Source organism: Manis javanica, chromosome 1, assembly GCF_040802235.1.
Source record: "Manis javanica isolate MJ-LG chromosome 1, MJ_LKY, whole genome shotgun sequence".
NCBI lineage: Eukaryota > Metazoa > Chordata > Mammalia > Pholidota > Manidae > Manis > Manis javanica.
In genome coordinates this window covers 55,103,144-55,116,768 of record NC_133156.1, presented here as the reverse complement: position 1 = coordinate 55,116,768, position 13,625 = coordinate 55,103,144, and the positions used below count along the sequence as shown (strand labels likewise).

Below are 13,625 nucleotides of genomic sequence, written 5' to 3'. Positions count from 1 at the left end.
CACCTTAGGTCACCACATGGGGAGGGGAAGCGAGCCCTGCGAGTGAATCTGGGTCTCACTGGGAACCGGCAGAGTGCAGGGGCGGCTCGTGGTGAGCAGGCCAGATGGGACTCTGTCTGCCTTGGAAGGCTTCTCCTTCTAGCCCGCCCCTCAGCCCACCATCATTTCAGCCTCCAAGACCCAGTGGCTGAGAGAGTGGGTCTTTCACAGCAGCTGCAGCAGGTTCTCATCTCAGCTCTGGTACTTACCAGTGAGACAGTTTTAGCCAGGCGACTTTGCTTTGAGCCCCATTTTCCCTTCCTGTGAATTGGGGATTTTGATCCCAACCACACAACGGTGTCAGGAGACTTGTGGGATTAAGAGAAAGGGGCTTCAGCAGCCAGCTTCCTGGGTTACCTTCTGGCCCCGCTGCTTCTTTCTGTGACTGTAGTTAGCAATGGTTTGGTGTTTCTCAGCCTCAGATTCCTCAAATGGCAGAATGGAAATAACAATAGTCCCTGCATTACCTGATTGTTAGGAGGAATAAACGGGATAATGTGCACAAAGCCCCAGCACTTACCAGGTGCTCAGTGGGTAGGAACGTGTGCATGACACACAGGCACTCAGCACAATGCCTGGCCCAGAACCTGCCCCCCTCCGGCTCCCCACTGGCCTCTGTCCTGCCCTCTCCCTTCTGCTTCCAGGACCCCAGCCACATCCCCTCCCTCAGCAGTGTCCTCAGCAGTCCCCCCAGCTCCTCCGCAGGCCCCAGCCCCAGCCCTGGGGCACCAACTTATGGCTTCTGACCTAGATGCCAGGCTTCCTGGAGATGCTCATTCAGCCCAGTTCCAAAGATGTAAAAAACTGCAGGTTCAACTGTATTATTTATGACAGTTGAATATTGCAGATGACTTCAATGTGTTTCAAACTAAGAATGGTTCAGTAAATTATGTCAGAATGGAATTACTATAGCTGTTACTATCATCACTGCCACATTTTGGACACTATGAAATAATAAGAGAAAATGTTTATATTTAAGCAATAAAGTAGCAGGATTCAAGTTGCACCTAGAGGATGACTGTGACTGTGAAATCCTGTTAACCTATAAGGAAGAAAATCAACAACTCAAAGCTGTGTCTGGAGAGGCAGATTGGATGGTAAGAGTGGTTTTCTTTGAACGGTGGTACTATGACTTATTACTATCTTCTTCCAAACTTCTTTATTCAAAATTTCTACACTGATAATTAATTCTACAGTGACTAAAATATAACAAGAAGTTGAAGAAGTGTGTATACTATCCTCTCCTTATGTCAAAAATAAGAAAAAAAATGTATAAAGTGTATATGCTTTGCATTAAGAAAATATGGAAGGCCATATCACAACAAGTGACCCCCTCTTTTGGGCAGGGACTGGGCAGACGGGGGGCCAGAGTGGGGAGGCTTTCTCTATGCACCTTGATATATTGCAATTTTGAACCACATCAATGCCTTACCTAATCAAAAGTGAAAAGAAAAGCACATAACCATTGAATAAACCTTTCGAAAAAGGCAGTACTTTCCCATATGGGCTGTGCAGACATTTGTTAAAGGTCCTACTTAAAAACAGAAATCTGTGCTGGGAGGGCAGAGCTGAATCTAGTCACTTGGGGTCTTAACTGTGTCTGCCAGCCTGCACTGTGACGGAGGGTGCTGGGGAATGTAGGGCTTTTTAAAAGCCAAATAAAGTCCCAGAACCACCGCCTCCCCACCCCCAGCCCTATTTTTCCCGGGGAGCCTACCCTGAGAATGATGCTCCCAGGACCAGTTTCGGGAATGCAGGGCAAAGGGAGGGTGGCAGGGCAGAGAAAGCCAGGTGGCTACTCCTGCCCACAGCCTCCAGACCCAGGCAGGCTGTGTGTGAACTGTCTACACCTGCTGTGGCACTGTGGGGAGCAGGTACGGCGACCTGCGCATGCCCTGGCCAGGGGTGGGTCACCGTGGTCACTCTGGGCCCTGTTCCACCAGGTCGCCACATTCTTTGAGAGAAACTGGACATCTGGATTTTAAGTGAAATCTCTGGCTTTAAAATAAAATATCCGTTTTAAAAATGAAATCTCATTGTAAAATGTTGGCTCTTTGTTTTGTTTTTTTTTTCTTTTAACATTGCCTGGTTCCCCTGCAGAGAGCCCTCTGGCCAGCTGCCCTCCGTGATCTCCGCCTGTTCCTGCCATTCTCAGGTCGGCACCCAGGGTGACTTACTTTTCTAACCACCCTCCCCTTTCATTATCTCTGAGAATTTTGTCCCAGATCAGCATTAAATGCATTGGCCAACTGCTCAGGGAGTCTGCCTTCCTCTTGGTTGAAAGTCAGGCTGACATCGGCCATGCAGCCCTGGGAGCATGGTGAGGGTCCAGGAGAGGGCTGACACCCGAGCTGCTGACTTTCTCATGGGGAGGGAGCGTCTGGAAGTGACAGCGGTGCTGCAGCCTGGACCCTGCTCTGGACTCTCACTGCCCTCTGATGCCAGCATCTCTGCCCTCCAGTCCTCTCCAGCCTCAGTTTTCCCTCCTTTCCTCCCATCATGTCCTCTGTGCTCTGGTCACCCAGAAAGTCTCCATATTCTCACCCGCTGTGCCTTTGCACACCCTGACCCTTGGGTCTGGGTCACCCTCTCCTGCACCTCTATCTTATGTCTCTCAGCCACCTGGAAAACAGCACACTCAAATGCCAGCTCCTGCAGCCCCTATGCCTCTTCAGTGGCAGTCGGGACTCCAGAAGGCTGGCATCAAACTGTTTCAGCGTTGTTCATTACTTAGCCTCCCCTGTCTCCTTCAGTCCATCCCCCCTTCATGTGCTTTTACCCCCCAAAAAGCTTTTGCCTCTGCCCTCTTCTTGCCAGCTGCAGTGTCCCAGCCTTCATCCCTGCTCATCTGGACAAGAGCAAGGGCATCCTGACTAGCTCTTCTGCCCTCCCCTCAGCCCCGCCTGCTTCCACTCTATCTGGAGGAAGGGCATTTTAGAAAATGCAACCTGATCGCCTCTATCCTCCTCCTAAAATCCTTGTGTGGCTCCCAGGCCTACAGGACAAAGTTCAAATTCCAAATTCCACAGCTTGGCACTGTGGGCTTTTCATGATGCTGGTCCTGTCACTCCTTCATTATGTCCTTCCACCACCCCGGCACCCAGGACACAACCTCATCACTCTGAATGCCCTGAGCACGCCTGGAGGTTTTGCAGCTCTGTGTCTTTGCACACCTCTGTCTCCCCTTGGAATACCAGACCCTCTGTGTCTACCTGCTGCCCTCCCATTCACCTCCACAGCCAGCTCTGTGGATCCTTCCCTGAATGCCCCCAGGGCAATGCGTACTCAGATCTCAGATATCTGCTCCTGGATTAAGGGCTCTATCTGTTACCTACAGTATCGTTTGTTGGTTACATATCTGCCTTCCCCACTACAATGAAATTCCTTGGCAGGTGCCATATTTCCACATCTTTGTGTTTCTGGAGCATTGCCCAGAAGTAGGCATAAAAGTGGCCCTGAAAAGTGTTTGTTGAGTGACTGAGTGAGAGCCTGAATGGCTCTAATACTCAGGGTTTGGAGGTTAGAAGATTATTTTCTATTTTCCCAGGAAAAGTAGGTGATTCTGGAGCTAAAAGTGGCCAAGGTATTCAGTCCTTGCTGGAACTGATGACAATTTTTTGCTGTTCCAGGAGGCTGGGAGCCAGGTTAAAGCTACCACATACTCCTGAACACTGTCCCCATGGGACTGGAGATAATCAGCATGCTGCCTGCTCTGATCCGTGACCAACTTGGCTCCAGCTACCTTTCTCTCACTGTCATGGTGCCAGGCCTGTGCCTTCCTGGCAGAGCTGTCCCATGGAAGCAGGAATCAAAGAAGGGCACAGTCAGAAAGGACCTATGATATCAGCCAGAACACCCCCGTTTGGTTTTCAGATGGCACAGCTGGGGCCCAGAGAGGGGCAATGGCTTGCCTAGGGTCACACAGTGAAGAAAGGTGTAGTCATAGCTGGAGCCCAGTTTTTCCAGATCTTATCAGAGTTAAAAAAAATGACCAAAGGAAACCTCGAGATGTGCTAAAGAGGGCCTTGAGACTGAGAGGGCAGGGAAGGCTGCACTGAGCTTGTGCACAGAGCTGCTATGTAGATGGTGAGCCAGGAGGAGGAAAGAGCTCAGAGCTCATGCAAGGGACTTACAGGGCGAACCAGCGTGCTGCTTTGAGGCCCGTGTAGTCAGAGCACAGTGAGCCAGGGAAGATGCAGTCAGAGGCGTGTGCAGGGCCCCATCCATAATGTGGGGCCCTGTGGACCTCTGTGGGGTTTGCATTTCAGTCTCAGTAAGGGAATGATGCAAAGAAGTTTTAAAAACTGACATTAATAGATAGTTTTGCAACCAAGATACAAAAATGGCCAACAAGCACCTGAAAAGATGTTCAAATTCATCAGCCACGAGGTGCATGCAAATGAAAAACACAACGATACCACTTCACACCCACTAGGATGGCTAGAATCCAAAAGTTGGACGGTAAGTGTTGATGAGGATGTGGAGAAACTGGAACCCTCATACACTGCTGGTGGGAATGTAAAATGGTACAGCTGCCTCGGAAAAAACCCTGGCTGGTCCTCGAGAGGTTAAACATAGCCTTAACATGATCTAGGTATAACATGACTCCTAGGTCCATACCCAAAAGAAATGAAAACACAACACCCTAACAAAGCCTGTACACAAATGTTCACAGCACCATCATTCATCATAGCCCAAAGGTGGAAACAACCCAAATGCCCATCAACTGATGAATGGATAAACAATACGCAGTATATCCATTGCAATGGAATATTATTTTGACCAGAAAAACTGATACATGCTACAACATGGATGAACCTTGAAAACATGATGCTAAGCAAAATAAGTTAGTCACAAAAGACCATATTTTATTCCATGTAATCATCCATTATATAATTACTTTGATATGAAATGTCCAGAATGGGAACATCTATAGACACAGAAAATAGATTAGTAGTTCCCTAGCCTTGGGTGGGAGGTGGGGATGGATAGGGAGTGAAGGCTAGTGTGTATAAAATTTCTTTTTAGGGTGATGAAAATAGTCTAGAATGAGTGGTGATGGTTGCATAACCCCATGAATGTACTAAGCACCATTAGCTTATATACTTTAAATGGTGAATTTTATGATACATGAATTATATCTCTATACAGCTTTAATGTTTGTTTTTTAAAGAACACCTGGTTGCTGGTAGGGGCAGAGTGGCAGCAGGGAGGTCATGTGGCCAGTACTGCAATCACAGGTTCAAAGTGCCCAGCACAGAGGAGGCGCTTAATAAACATCTGCGGCAGCTTTGCATGGGCTGATCCCCTGTTCAGGAATGTCGTTCTCTTCAAATCCAGGGTTTCTCAGCTCAGCACTGCTGACATATAGGACAGGAGAATTCTTTGTTGTGGAGCCATCCTGAGCACTGTGGGATGTGTAGCAGCCTCCCTGCCCTCTACCCACTAGGTGTTAGCACACCCCTGACCCTAGCTGTGATAATCAAAAATATCTCCAGACATTGACAAATAACCTCTGGGGGACCAAATTGTCCCCAGTTGAGAACCACTGCCCACACCTCTCTTGCTCACCTGGTGAATTCTTGCTTATGCTTCTAGAACCATTTCAGATAAAATCACTTCTGGGGAGCCTTCACCGTTCATCCTCTGAAGTCCCACAGTTTCCTGAACAACCCCCCATCAAAGTCCTGAAGACACTGTTTACACACCACTCTCCCCGACACCTGTGTAGCGACGACACCGCATGTGCCTTTGGGTCCCCAGCACCCAACAAAATACCTAGCACTTTGGAGGCTGAACTATTTCTTCACCTGTCAAGTCCAAGATTTCTGTGATAGGTGCTTAAATGATGGCTAATTGAATCTGTGCACCTTTCCTGACTCTGGTTAGATGCTGTGGGACATGGGCCAAAAGTGATTGAATGATCTGACTCCTGATTTCTTCTCTGTAAAACAGGGATATTGATTGTACCTACCTCATAAGATTATCATGAGCACAAAATAAAAAGACAAAAAATGTCAGATAGTATTCGTATTAATAATTTAATATTCCTTCTTTCTTTTGAGGAGCCTGCCAGGCCTCAACAGAGAGGTGGCTCTGTCCATGTGTCAGCCCTGTCCTGGGTGCTGGCCAGGAGGAGGTGGTGATAGGTTAATACTAGATGCCAGACAGTTCTATGCTTGCTAATTATTAAAGTATATGCTCACTGCATAAGTGGAAAGTTCAGAAATTATAGAGTCAGGGAACAAATCTCCCATAATCCAGCCACCTACTGCCAAACATTGTTAACACTCTTTGGCCTATTTCCTTCCAGTCTTTTTTCTAAGTGCTTCTCATAAATTTGTGACCATGCCCTATATATGTATGTATAAACATGTCCCTATTCATTAAAAACTCTCCATTTTTAGTAGCCACATGGCTGTCCCATAATTTACTAAATTTATCCCCTATTGTTGGACATTTAGGCACTCCCTGGTTGTTGATGAATGTTTTTACATTTGAAAGAGGCTTAGTTTCATAACTTCATGTGGATGTCCTCCTCTTCTTATAAAACATTTTTGGCAAAAGAATCTCTCTAGACTGCCGGGACACCCATTTTCCCATAGCAGGGTGCCCATTTTCCTATTATCAGGGATTTCTTCCCTAAGATGAGCTAAATCCTTGGGATTGAGACTTAATCCTGTTTCCCCTTCTCTGGGACATTGGTGGAGATGGACCACAGCTGGACTTGTTCTCCCTTGGGATGCATCAGTTGGGAGGGTCAGCTTAGTCAGCGGAGGATGGAGAACAGAAAGTGCCCAAGAAGCCAGGAGAAGCAGCCTAGGCCAAGGTTAATGGAGATGAGGTTAACTGGGATGGAGTGGTTGAGGAAAGAAGAAAAGTTGCTGGGCTGGGGTGAGTTAGCCTGTTATGTGCTTCCTATGTGGTGTTGAGTAGTAGTGACCTTCCTTCCTTCCAGACCCCTAGAGAAATTACTGCCTGGATCGCACTGCCAGCCTTCAGACTCACTTTCTGCAGTGATTATAAGGCAGAGTTTCCTATGACATGTGGCACAAGAAACCAGTGCTGATTGGGGACCTGCCTGGTGCCAGGCCCCATGCTATACACCTTTTGCAGTCATATTTTGGGGCCAGTATGGTACTGTCGGAAGCACTTTGGAGCCAGGTAGACCTGGGGCCAATCCCAGCACAGGCATTTCCTACAGTGCGACTGGGTGGAAACCACTTGCCCTTGTGACACTTGGTATTCTCCTCTGTAAATCTGGGGTTTAATGGCATCAGCTTCCCAAGATTGTTGTTATGACTCCAGTGAATAATGTTTGCATAATGCACCTAATACTAGGCATGCATGGTGCAGGTGCTGGAGAAATGCTGTTTTCTCATCCCATTCAATAATGGTCATATCTCAGGGTCAGAGATATTAATAAATGTAATCTATCTACATTTTCTTTCATGGGCCTTTCATAACCTCCAGTGACAGGGGACTCAGTAGTAGGTAGGAATTCATCTCTTCCAACTGAGGCTGGGAGAGATTCAGCCAGGAGTCTTTACAGGACATGAACTGTCATCTCACAGATCGTGCACCTTAGAGAACCATCAGGCTGTGTGTCTAAGTTGGAGGGAGGGCTCCTAGGCTTCCCAAATTTTCTGGGCCCTGCTTTGTCCAGCCTGTCCACTCCCATCTCTGGCAAAGGAGGCCAGAGAGGACCTGGCACATACAGATGAGGTCCCAGAAGGCGACCAGTGCCAGTTAGCATAAAACAACTGCCACTGGGGGCCACCACAAGCCCCAGGTACTTTCTTGCCCACCTCCTTATCCTCATGACCCCTTCAAAGGGGGCATTCAACATGCCACTTTTCACAAAGCAGGAAACTGAGGCTCACATATTCAAGGTCAACCGTACTTAGGTAAACGGGCCAACAGGGATTCCTAGCTGAGGCAACCGCCAGGCTCAGACTCTTCTCAGAAGCGAAAAGCTCTCCAGGTGCTCTGGGCTGGACTTCTGCCAGCCTGAGTGCTGCCTGGTCCTCGTTCCTGGGCACGGGGCAGCAGTGCAGGGAGGACGCAGGCCAGACACCTCAGCTGCCAAAGAGCTGGAAGCCCTCTCTCCGCCTACCTGGCCCTCTGTCGGCTTTCCTTAATCAGAAAGTCGCTCCACTCTCCCACAGACACACAGCCCTGAGAAAATACCACCGCCCAGACCCGGGAGCAGAACAGGCATTGCTTCGGCGAAAGTGGACTCTCCAAACCAACCCCTGCGCGGGCAGAGGGGGTAACCCCCAGACCCCGCGCCCCAGCGCTGCAGTCCGTCCTTGCCACGCCCCCCCTTGGCGCGGGCTCGACCCCCCGAGGCTCACAGAGAAGGAAACTGAGGCTCGCCGGCCGAGGACTTGCCCAAGGTCAGGCACGACCAGCGAGCGGCGGGGCGGGAGCTCGAACCTGGGGTCGGGGGCACGACGGGCGCGGAGAGCGGCGCAGGGAGGCGGCGGCCGCATTACCTGGGGCTGCTGCTGCGGCCGAGCGTGGCTCTGCTCCGGGCTCGCCTCGGTGCTGCGCCCGCGCCGGCTGCGCTCCGGGCAGGGATGGAGCCGGCGGAGCGCCCCGCCCGCGCCCCGCGCCTCGCACCCACTTCCTCGTCTCCGCCCCCACCTCGCTGCTCCCGGCTTCCGAGCGCGGCTCGCCCGCCGCCCCTCTCCGAGTCTCTCCCCCGCTCGTCCCGGCCTCTCCCTCCTTCCCCCGCTCCAGGCCCGCGCGCACACACGCATTTTGTCTGTCTTCGCTTCTCTTCCTCTGCTCGGCCTCTCCCCCACACTCTCCCCCGCTTTCTCTTTTCCTTCTCGTCGACAGCCTTTCCTGCTCTCAGCTCTGACACTTCCCCCTTTCTCCTCCTCTTTATCGCGCTGCCCCCTCTTTCTCTCATTTGTGCCTCTCGCTCCTGCCCACTCTCCCCGCAGCCTGGCTGGGGTCCCGGAGTCCAGCTGTTCAGTAACGGGCTGGGTGGAAGGGGCCTTAGCGTTGGCCTCTGCCCACCGCTGGCGGGCGGGCTGGCCCGGGAGGGCTAGACCCAGGTCAGGTGGCACCCCTCACCCTGGGTGCCCAGCACTCAGCCACCTGGAATCAGGCTGGAAGACAAAGAACTGGTTTCCGGGGAAAAGTTTGGATAATTCGGGGATCAGAGGAACTTGAGAAAAAACCCAGGGTGGATTTGTTCTAGTGGAAGGAAGGGATGGAGAGAGAAGAGGTGTGGAGGAGTGTCTCGGGATAGGGGCTGTTAGGGAATGGAACACAGTGCCCACCTTACAGATGGAAAAATGGGGGCTCAAATGGGAAAGCCTCTCTCTTAAATATCAAGACGTCGAGGCTGCTGTGCTAACAGTGCGCACCTCAGTATGAGGGAGCCTGGGTGGGCAGGATGGCCAGCGGCACTGTGCCAGGCCTGGGGTGGTTAGCCCAATGTGGGAGAGAGACAGGCAGGCGAATAGGCTTCCCCTGGTCGCTTGTAGAACTTGATAAGTGGAGGGGAGTTTCTGCAGAAGCTTGGTGTTGTTGGAGGAGAAGGAAAGGATGCTGGGTTCAGCGGAATGTAAATTTCAGACGTGTTAATGACGATTAAGCCATTCTGTCACTATGCACCCTGCTCTGTGCTTTGAGCTGAGATACAGCGATTAAGGTCACAGTTCCCTAGAACTCTGAGGTCACGGCTTCTGGGGCAGTCTGTTGTAGGCTGCGCATTCAAGTCACCAAAATCTTGGAATGACAGGAGGACCTCCAAGCTGGTCTCGTGGACTCCCCTCTTGCTCACCTGCAGTTCACAAAGCAGCTTAGGTCATTTCTAAAAAGCATAATTCAGATTCTGCATCTCTACTCCCCTGCTTAAGACCCTCCTGTGACTTCATGTAGTTAGAATAAAATCCAAGTTCTTATCACTGCAAACTTGATCTGGCCACTGCTCATCTCTCTGATCTCATGGGCCACCACTCTCTGCCTCCCTCTGTGTGCCTCAGCTACAGCAGCTTCCTCCTTGTGCCCGGAATGGGCCAAACTGGATCATACCAGAGGCCATTTGCATTGGCTGTTGCCTTTGCTGGAAATGATCTTCACCCATATCTTCCCATAGCTGCTCAAATGTCAGGCCATAGGCCTGATTATCTTATCTAAAGCAGTCACATTCTTGCTACAGAGTTTTTATTATCCCTTTTTATTATAATGAAAACACTTATAACTATTTAAAGTTATTGCTTTATCCATTGGTTTATATGCTATTGTCTGCTTTACCTCACCAGAATTATATCAGTGAAGGAACAGGAGCCTTGTTTGTATTGTTCCCTGTGTTTCCCCAGAACCTGGAATGGTACCTGGCACATAGTAAGAAATGCAAATAAATGTTGGTTGAGTGAGTGAATGAGTAGATGCTATAATGAAGAGGTTTAGAAAGAGGAAGAGTTGATTGACCCTACCAAGGGAAAAAAGATTTCTTCAGTAGAGCCAGATCTTGAGAGGAAAGCCACATTTCACAAGCTGGAGAAGAGGGGAGGGCCATATAGGCAGAGGAAACAGCAGAGAGACAAGCACAGAGGATGAAACAGCCTGAGGCGTTCTGGGAATACAGACTGGTCAGCTAGCCAGCAGGAATCAAATCGTGGGGGAATTTAAGGACACCACACAGACGGAGTTTGGACTTGATCTTGTGAGTGCCAGGAGACTCTGGCAGGTTTTTGGCTGTATGGCTGGAAAGGCTGGGATGTGTATTCTGGAGAAGAGAGGCCACAGTGACTTCTGTCTCTATGAAGGTTTTCTGGGTAGAGGGAGCTGATGGGGAGCTGACCCTACCAATAGCAGGATAGAATGAGACAGGTTGTGGCTCCATAAATGATTTTTTTTAAGGTTCCAAAGAGGAAAATGGGCTCCATTTGGGAGGGACTCCTGTCCAGTCATCTTCAGTGCCCCTCCCAGAGAGGATGGTATGTCTGTGAACTGTTTGGCCACAGATGGTTGGTGGAGGGGATTTGTGTCACTTCTATGCAAAGGCTCTGGGACAGTGAGTGTTTGCCATGTCCCTTTCCTCTCCGTCATGAGACTGGCTCTGTTCCACGGAGAGGCTGCTCTGTCACCTTGGACCTCAGAGTGAAGTCCTGGAATCCTGCCAGACTCCAGGGGACCTGTAATATGATTGAGAAGTAAATTTATTGCAGTCTATTTGGATTTTTGGTATCATTTGATATTGCCAGGTTCCCTTGGTTTTCCTTACTGAGTCAGAGGTTCACTCTAGCTGGTTCTAGGGCTTACCAGCTCTGATAGATTCTCAAAGATGTCTACAACAATTTGGCCCAAGTTCCTTTGCAGTGTGGAGTGTAAGTCCCTTTCCCTAGTCCGGGTCTCTTGTGACTTGCTTTAACCAACAGAACCCAGGAGATGTGATGCTGTGTGGCTTCTGAGTCCAGGCCTTAAGAGCCTTTGTGCTTCAGCTCCAAGTCTCTTGGAATAATGTTCTGAGACCACCAGGGTGTAAAGATGTCTGGGATGAAGGGCCACATGGGGAAGGATGGCCAGCTGTCCCAGCTCTCATGGCCACATGGATGAGTGCGAGCCCAACAGAAGAACCACCCAGCCAACCCGCAGAACTGAGAGAAATGACCCATCCTTGTTCTAAGCAAGGAAATTTGGTAGTGGTTTGTCCCAAAGCAATGAATAACTAGGGAAAGAGGTTTGGGGGAATCTGCATCTCTAAGTCCCATTTCCTTGACCTTTAAAGAAGCATAACAATAACGTCTGCCTCAAAGAATTTGGCTTAGGCTCAGATGAAAAAAGAAATAGATATTAAGGACGTTCATTCATTCCACACCTGTCTGCTGGACCTACTCTATGTCTGGCATGGGTTATCCCTGGGATACAGTGATGAGCAAGATAGATGAGGATCTGACATGCTAGAGGGAGGGAAAAAGACAACAAACAAGCAGATGATTTCTGCTAAAGAAAATCGCTACCAGGGACGCAAAGCAAAGCAAAGAAATATCCTCAATAATGAGTGGGGGCAGAACTTTAAGATGGTTAGAGAGGTTTTTCTGAGGTTTAACATTTGAACTGAGCCAGGTATATGAAGAAAAGGAGGAGGAGTGTCTCGTGCAGAAGGAGCAGTATGTGCAAATGCCCCAAAGGCTAGGCTCTCAGCAAGAAATATGGAGAAGTTCATCATGGTTGAGTATGTGAGGGAGAGGGACACTGGTTGGAGACAGTGTTGGGGCAAGGCCATGGTGAGACATGTAAATTTCATCCTAAATTAAATGGAGCCACTGGAGGGATTTAAGAGGGAAGTGATACACTTCATACACTGTAGAATGAGTTGGTGGGGGCAATTCATGGTTGGCCACTCAGCAGATGTGGCCTTCCAGCTCTACAAGTTCCTAGTTCTAGGCTGGATCTGAGAATCTTTGGAGACTTCTAAGCATTTTGGTAATATAAAAAGTCATTATTATTGCTAACAGGCTCCCCACTTTGCAAGAGGGCTTTGGGAACTGGTGGTCCCAATTTCCTCCTTATTTTGAATGTATAAAAATTACTAACTTTCACAGGAAGTCAAAAACTTCCATTCTAGGAAACCCAAACCACTAGTTGACCAAAATAGAAAAAAATGTATGCTTTCTTTGGATGAGTAATCTCTGCTGACAGCTTAAAATTGGGGAAAAGAAAAGATTGCAACAATTAAGATAATGAATACCATGGTATAGTGATAACATTTACTGAAGTAGTCTGAGGAGAATTCCAGTCAAAGCAACTGGTTTTTGTCATTTCTTATCTTTGTCATGGGCAGTGGAGTGGCTCTGGGTCTGTGGTAAGGCACCTAAAACTGCGGTTGGGATGGATGATGTACATGTCCTAGGCATCATGTGCTCTAAGTCTTGGGAGAGATGTTGGAAAGGCTTCAGGGCTGGGGGTCCCCAGACTAGTTCCTGCCCCACCAGGACTACTCCAAAGAGCTCTGCCTTGGCTATTTCTTGGCTCTAAGATTACATGATGCCCCATGCTGGCTTATAAGATAAGAAGAATACAATTTGTTGAATATCCACCATCTTCTAAGATTTTTTGCATATATCATCTCAAATAATTCTTACCACAGCCCTGTGAGGTAGAAACTATTATTTATACCCTGGTTACAAATGAGGGGACTGAGGTTTCTCCAAGATCTCATAGCTAGCTGGGGGATTCACCTGACAAGTTCTAAAGCCCCTGCTTTTAACCAGCCTGCCCTCTTGGCACCCTCCACTAGCAAAATAGGCTTTTGTGAGAACTCGCATTTGGAAATGATGTGTTCAGCCTTTGTCTCCAGTCATCCAGTCCACCAAGCCGATTTTGGACTTCTCAACCTCCATTATGGCATGAGCCAATTCCTTATAATAAATCTCTCTCTTTCTATATCCACATCCTATAGCTTCTGTTTCTCTGGAGAACCCTGCCTAATATACAGAATAGGAGCTATTAGCTATCTCCTATAGCAAGGATGGGAGAGAACATTGAGAGCAGCCAGAGAGTGTGTTGGCTGACACAGGCAATCCAGAACTGGGACTCAGGTAGGAGAACAATAGCCCAGA

The 13,625-nt window shown here is 48.9% G+C and overlaps 1 protein-coding gene across 2 annotated transcripts in view; it reads right to left on the bottom strand.

Moving 5' to 3' along the window:
* Positions 1 to 8,782, bottom strand: part of HRH2 (histamine receptor H2) — a 74,648-nt gene extending 65,866 nt beyond the window's left edge. Inside the window, exon 1 of one of the 2 annotated variants that reach the window (XM_036995215.2) lies at positions 8,538 to 8,782. The gene's annotated coding sequence lies outside the window, so the exon portion shown is untranslated. The remainder of the gene's footprint in view (positions 1 to 8,537) is intronic. The other variant, XM_036995214.2, reaches the window with a different exon arrangement.
* Between the last annotated feature and the right edge of the window lie 4,843 nt (positions 8,783 to 13,625).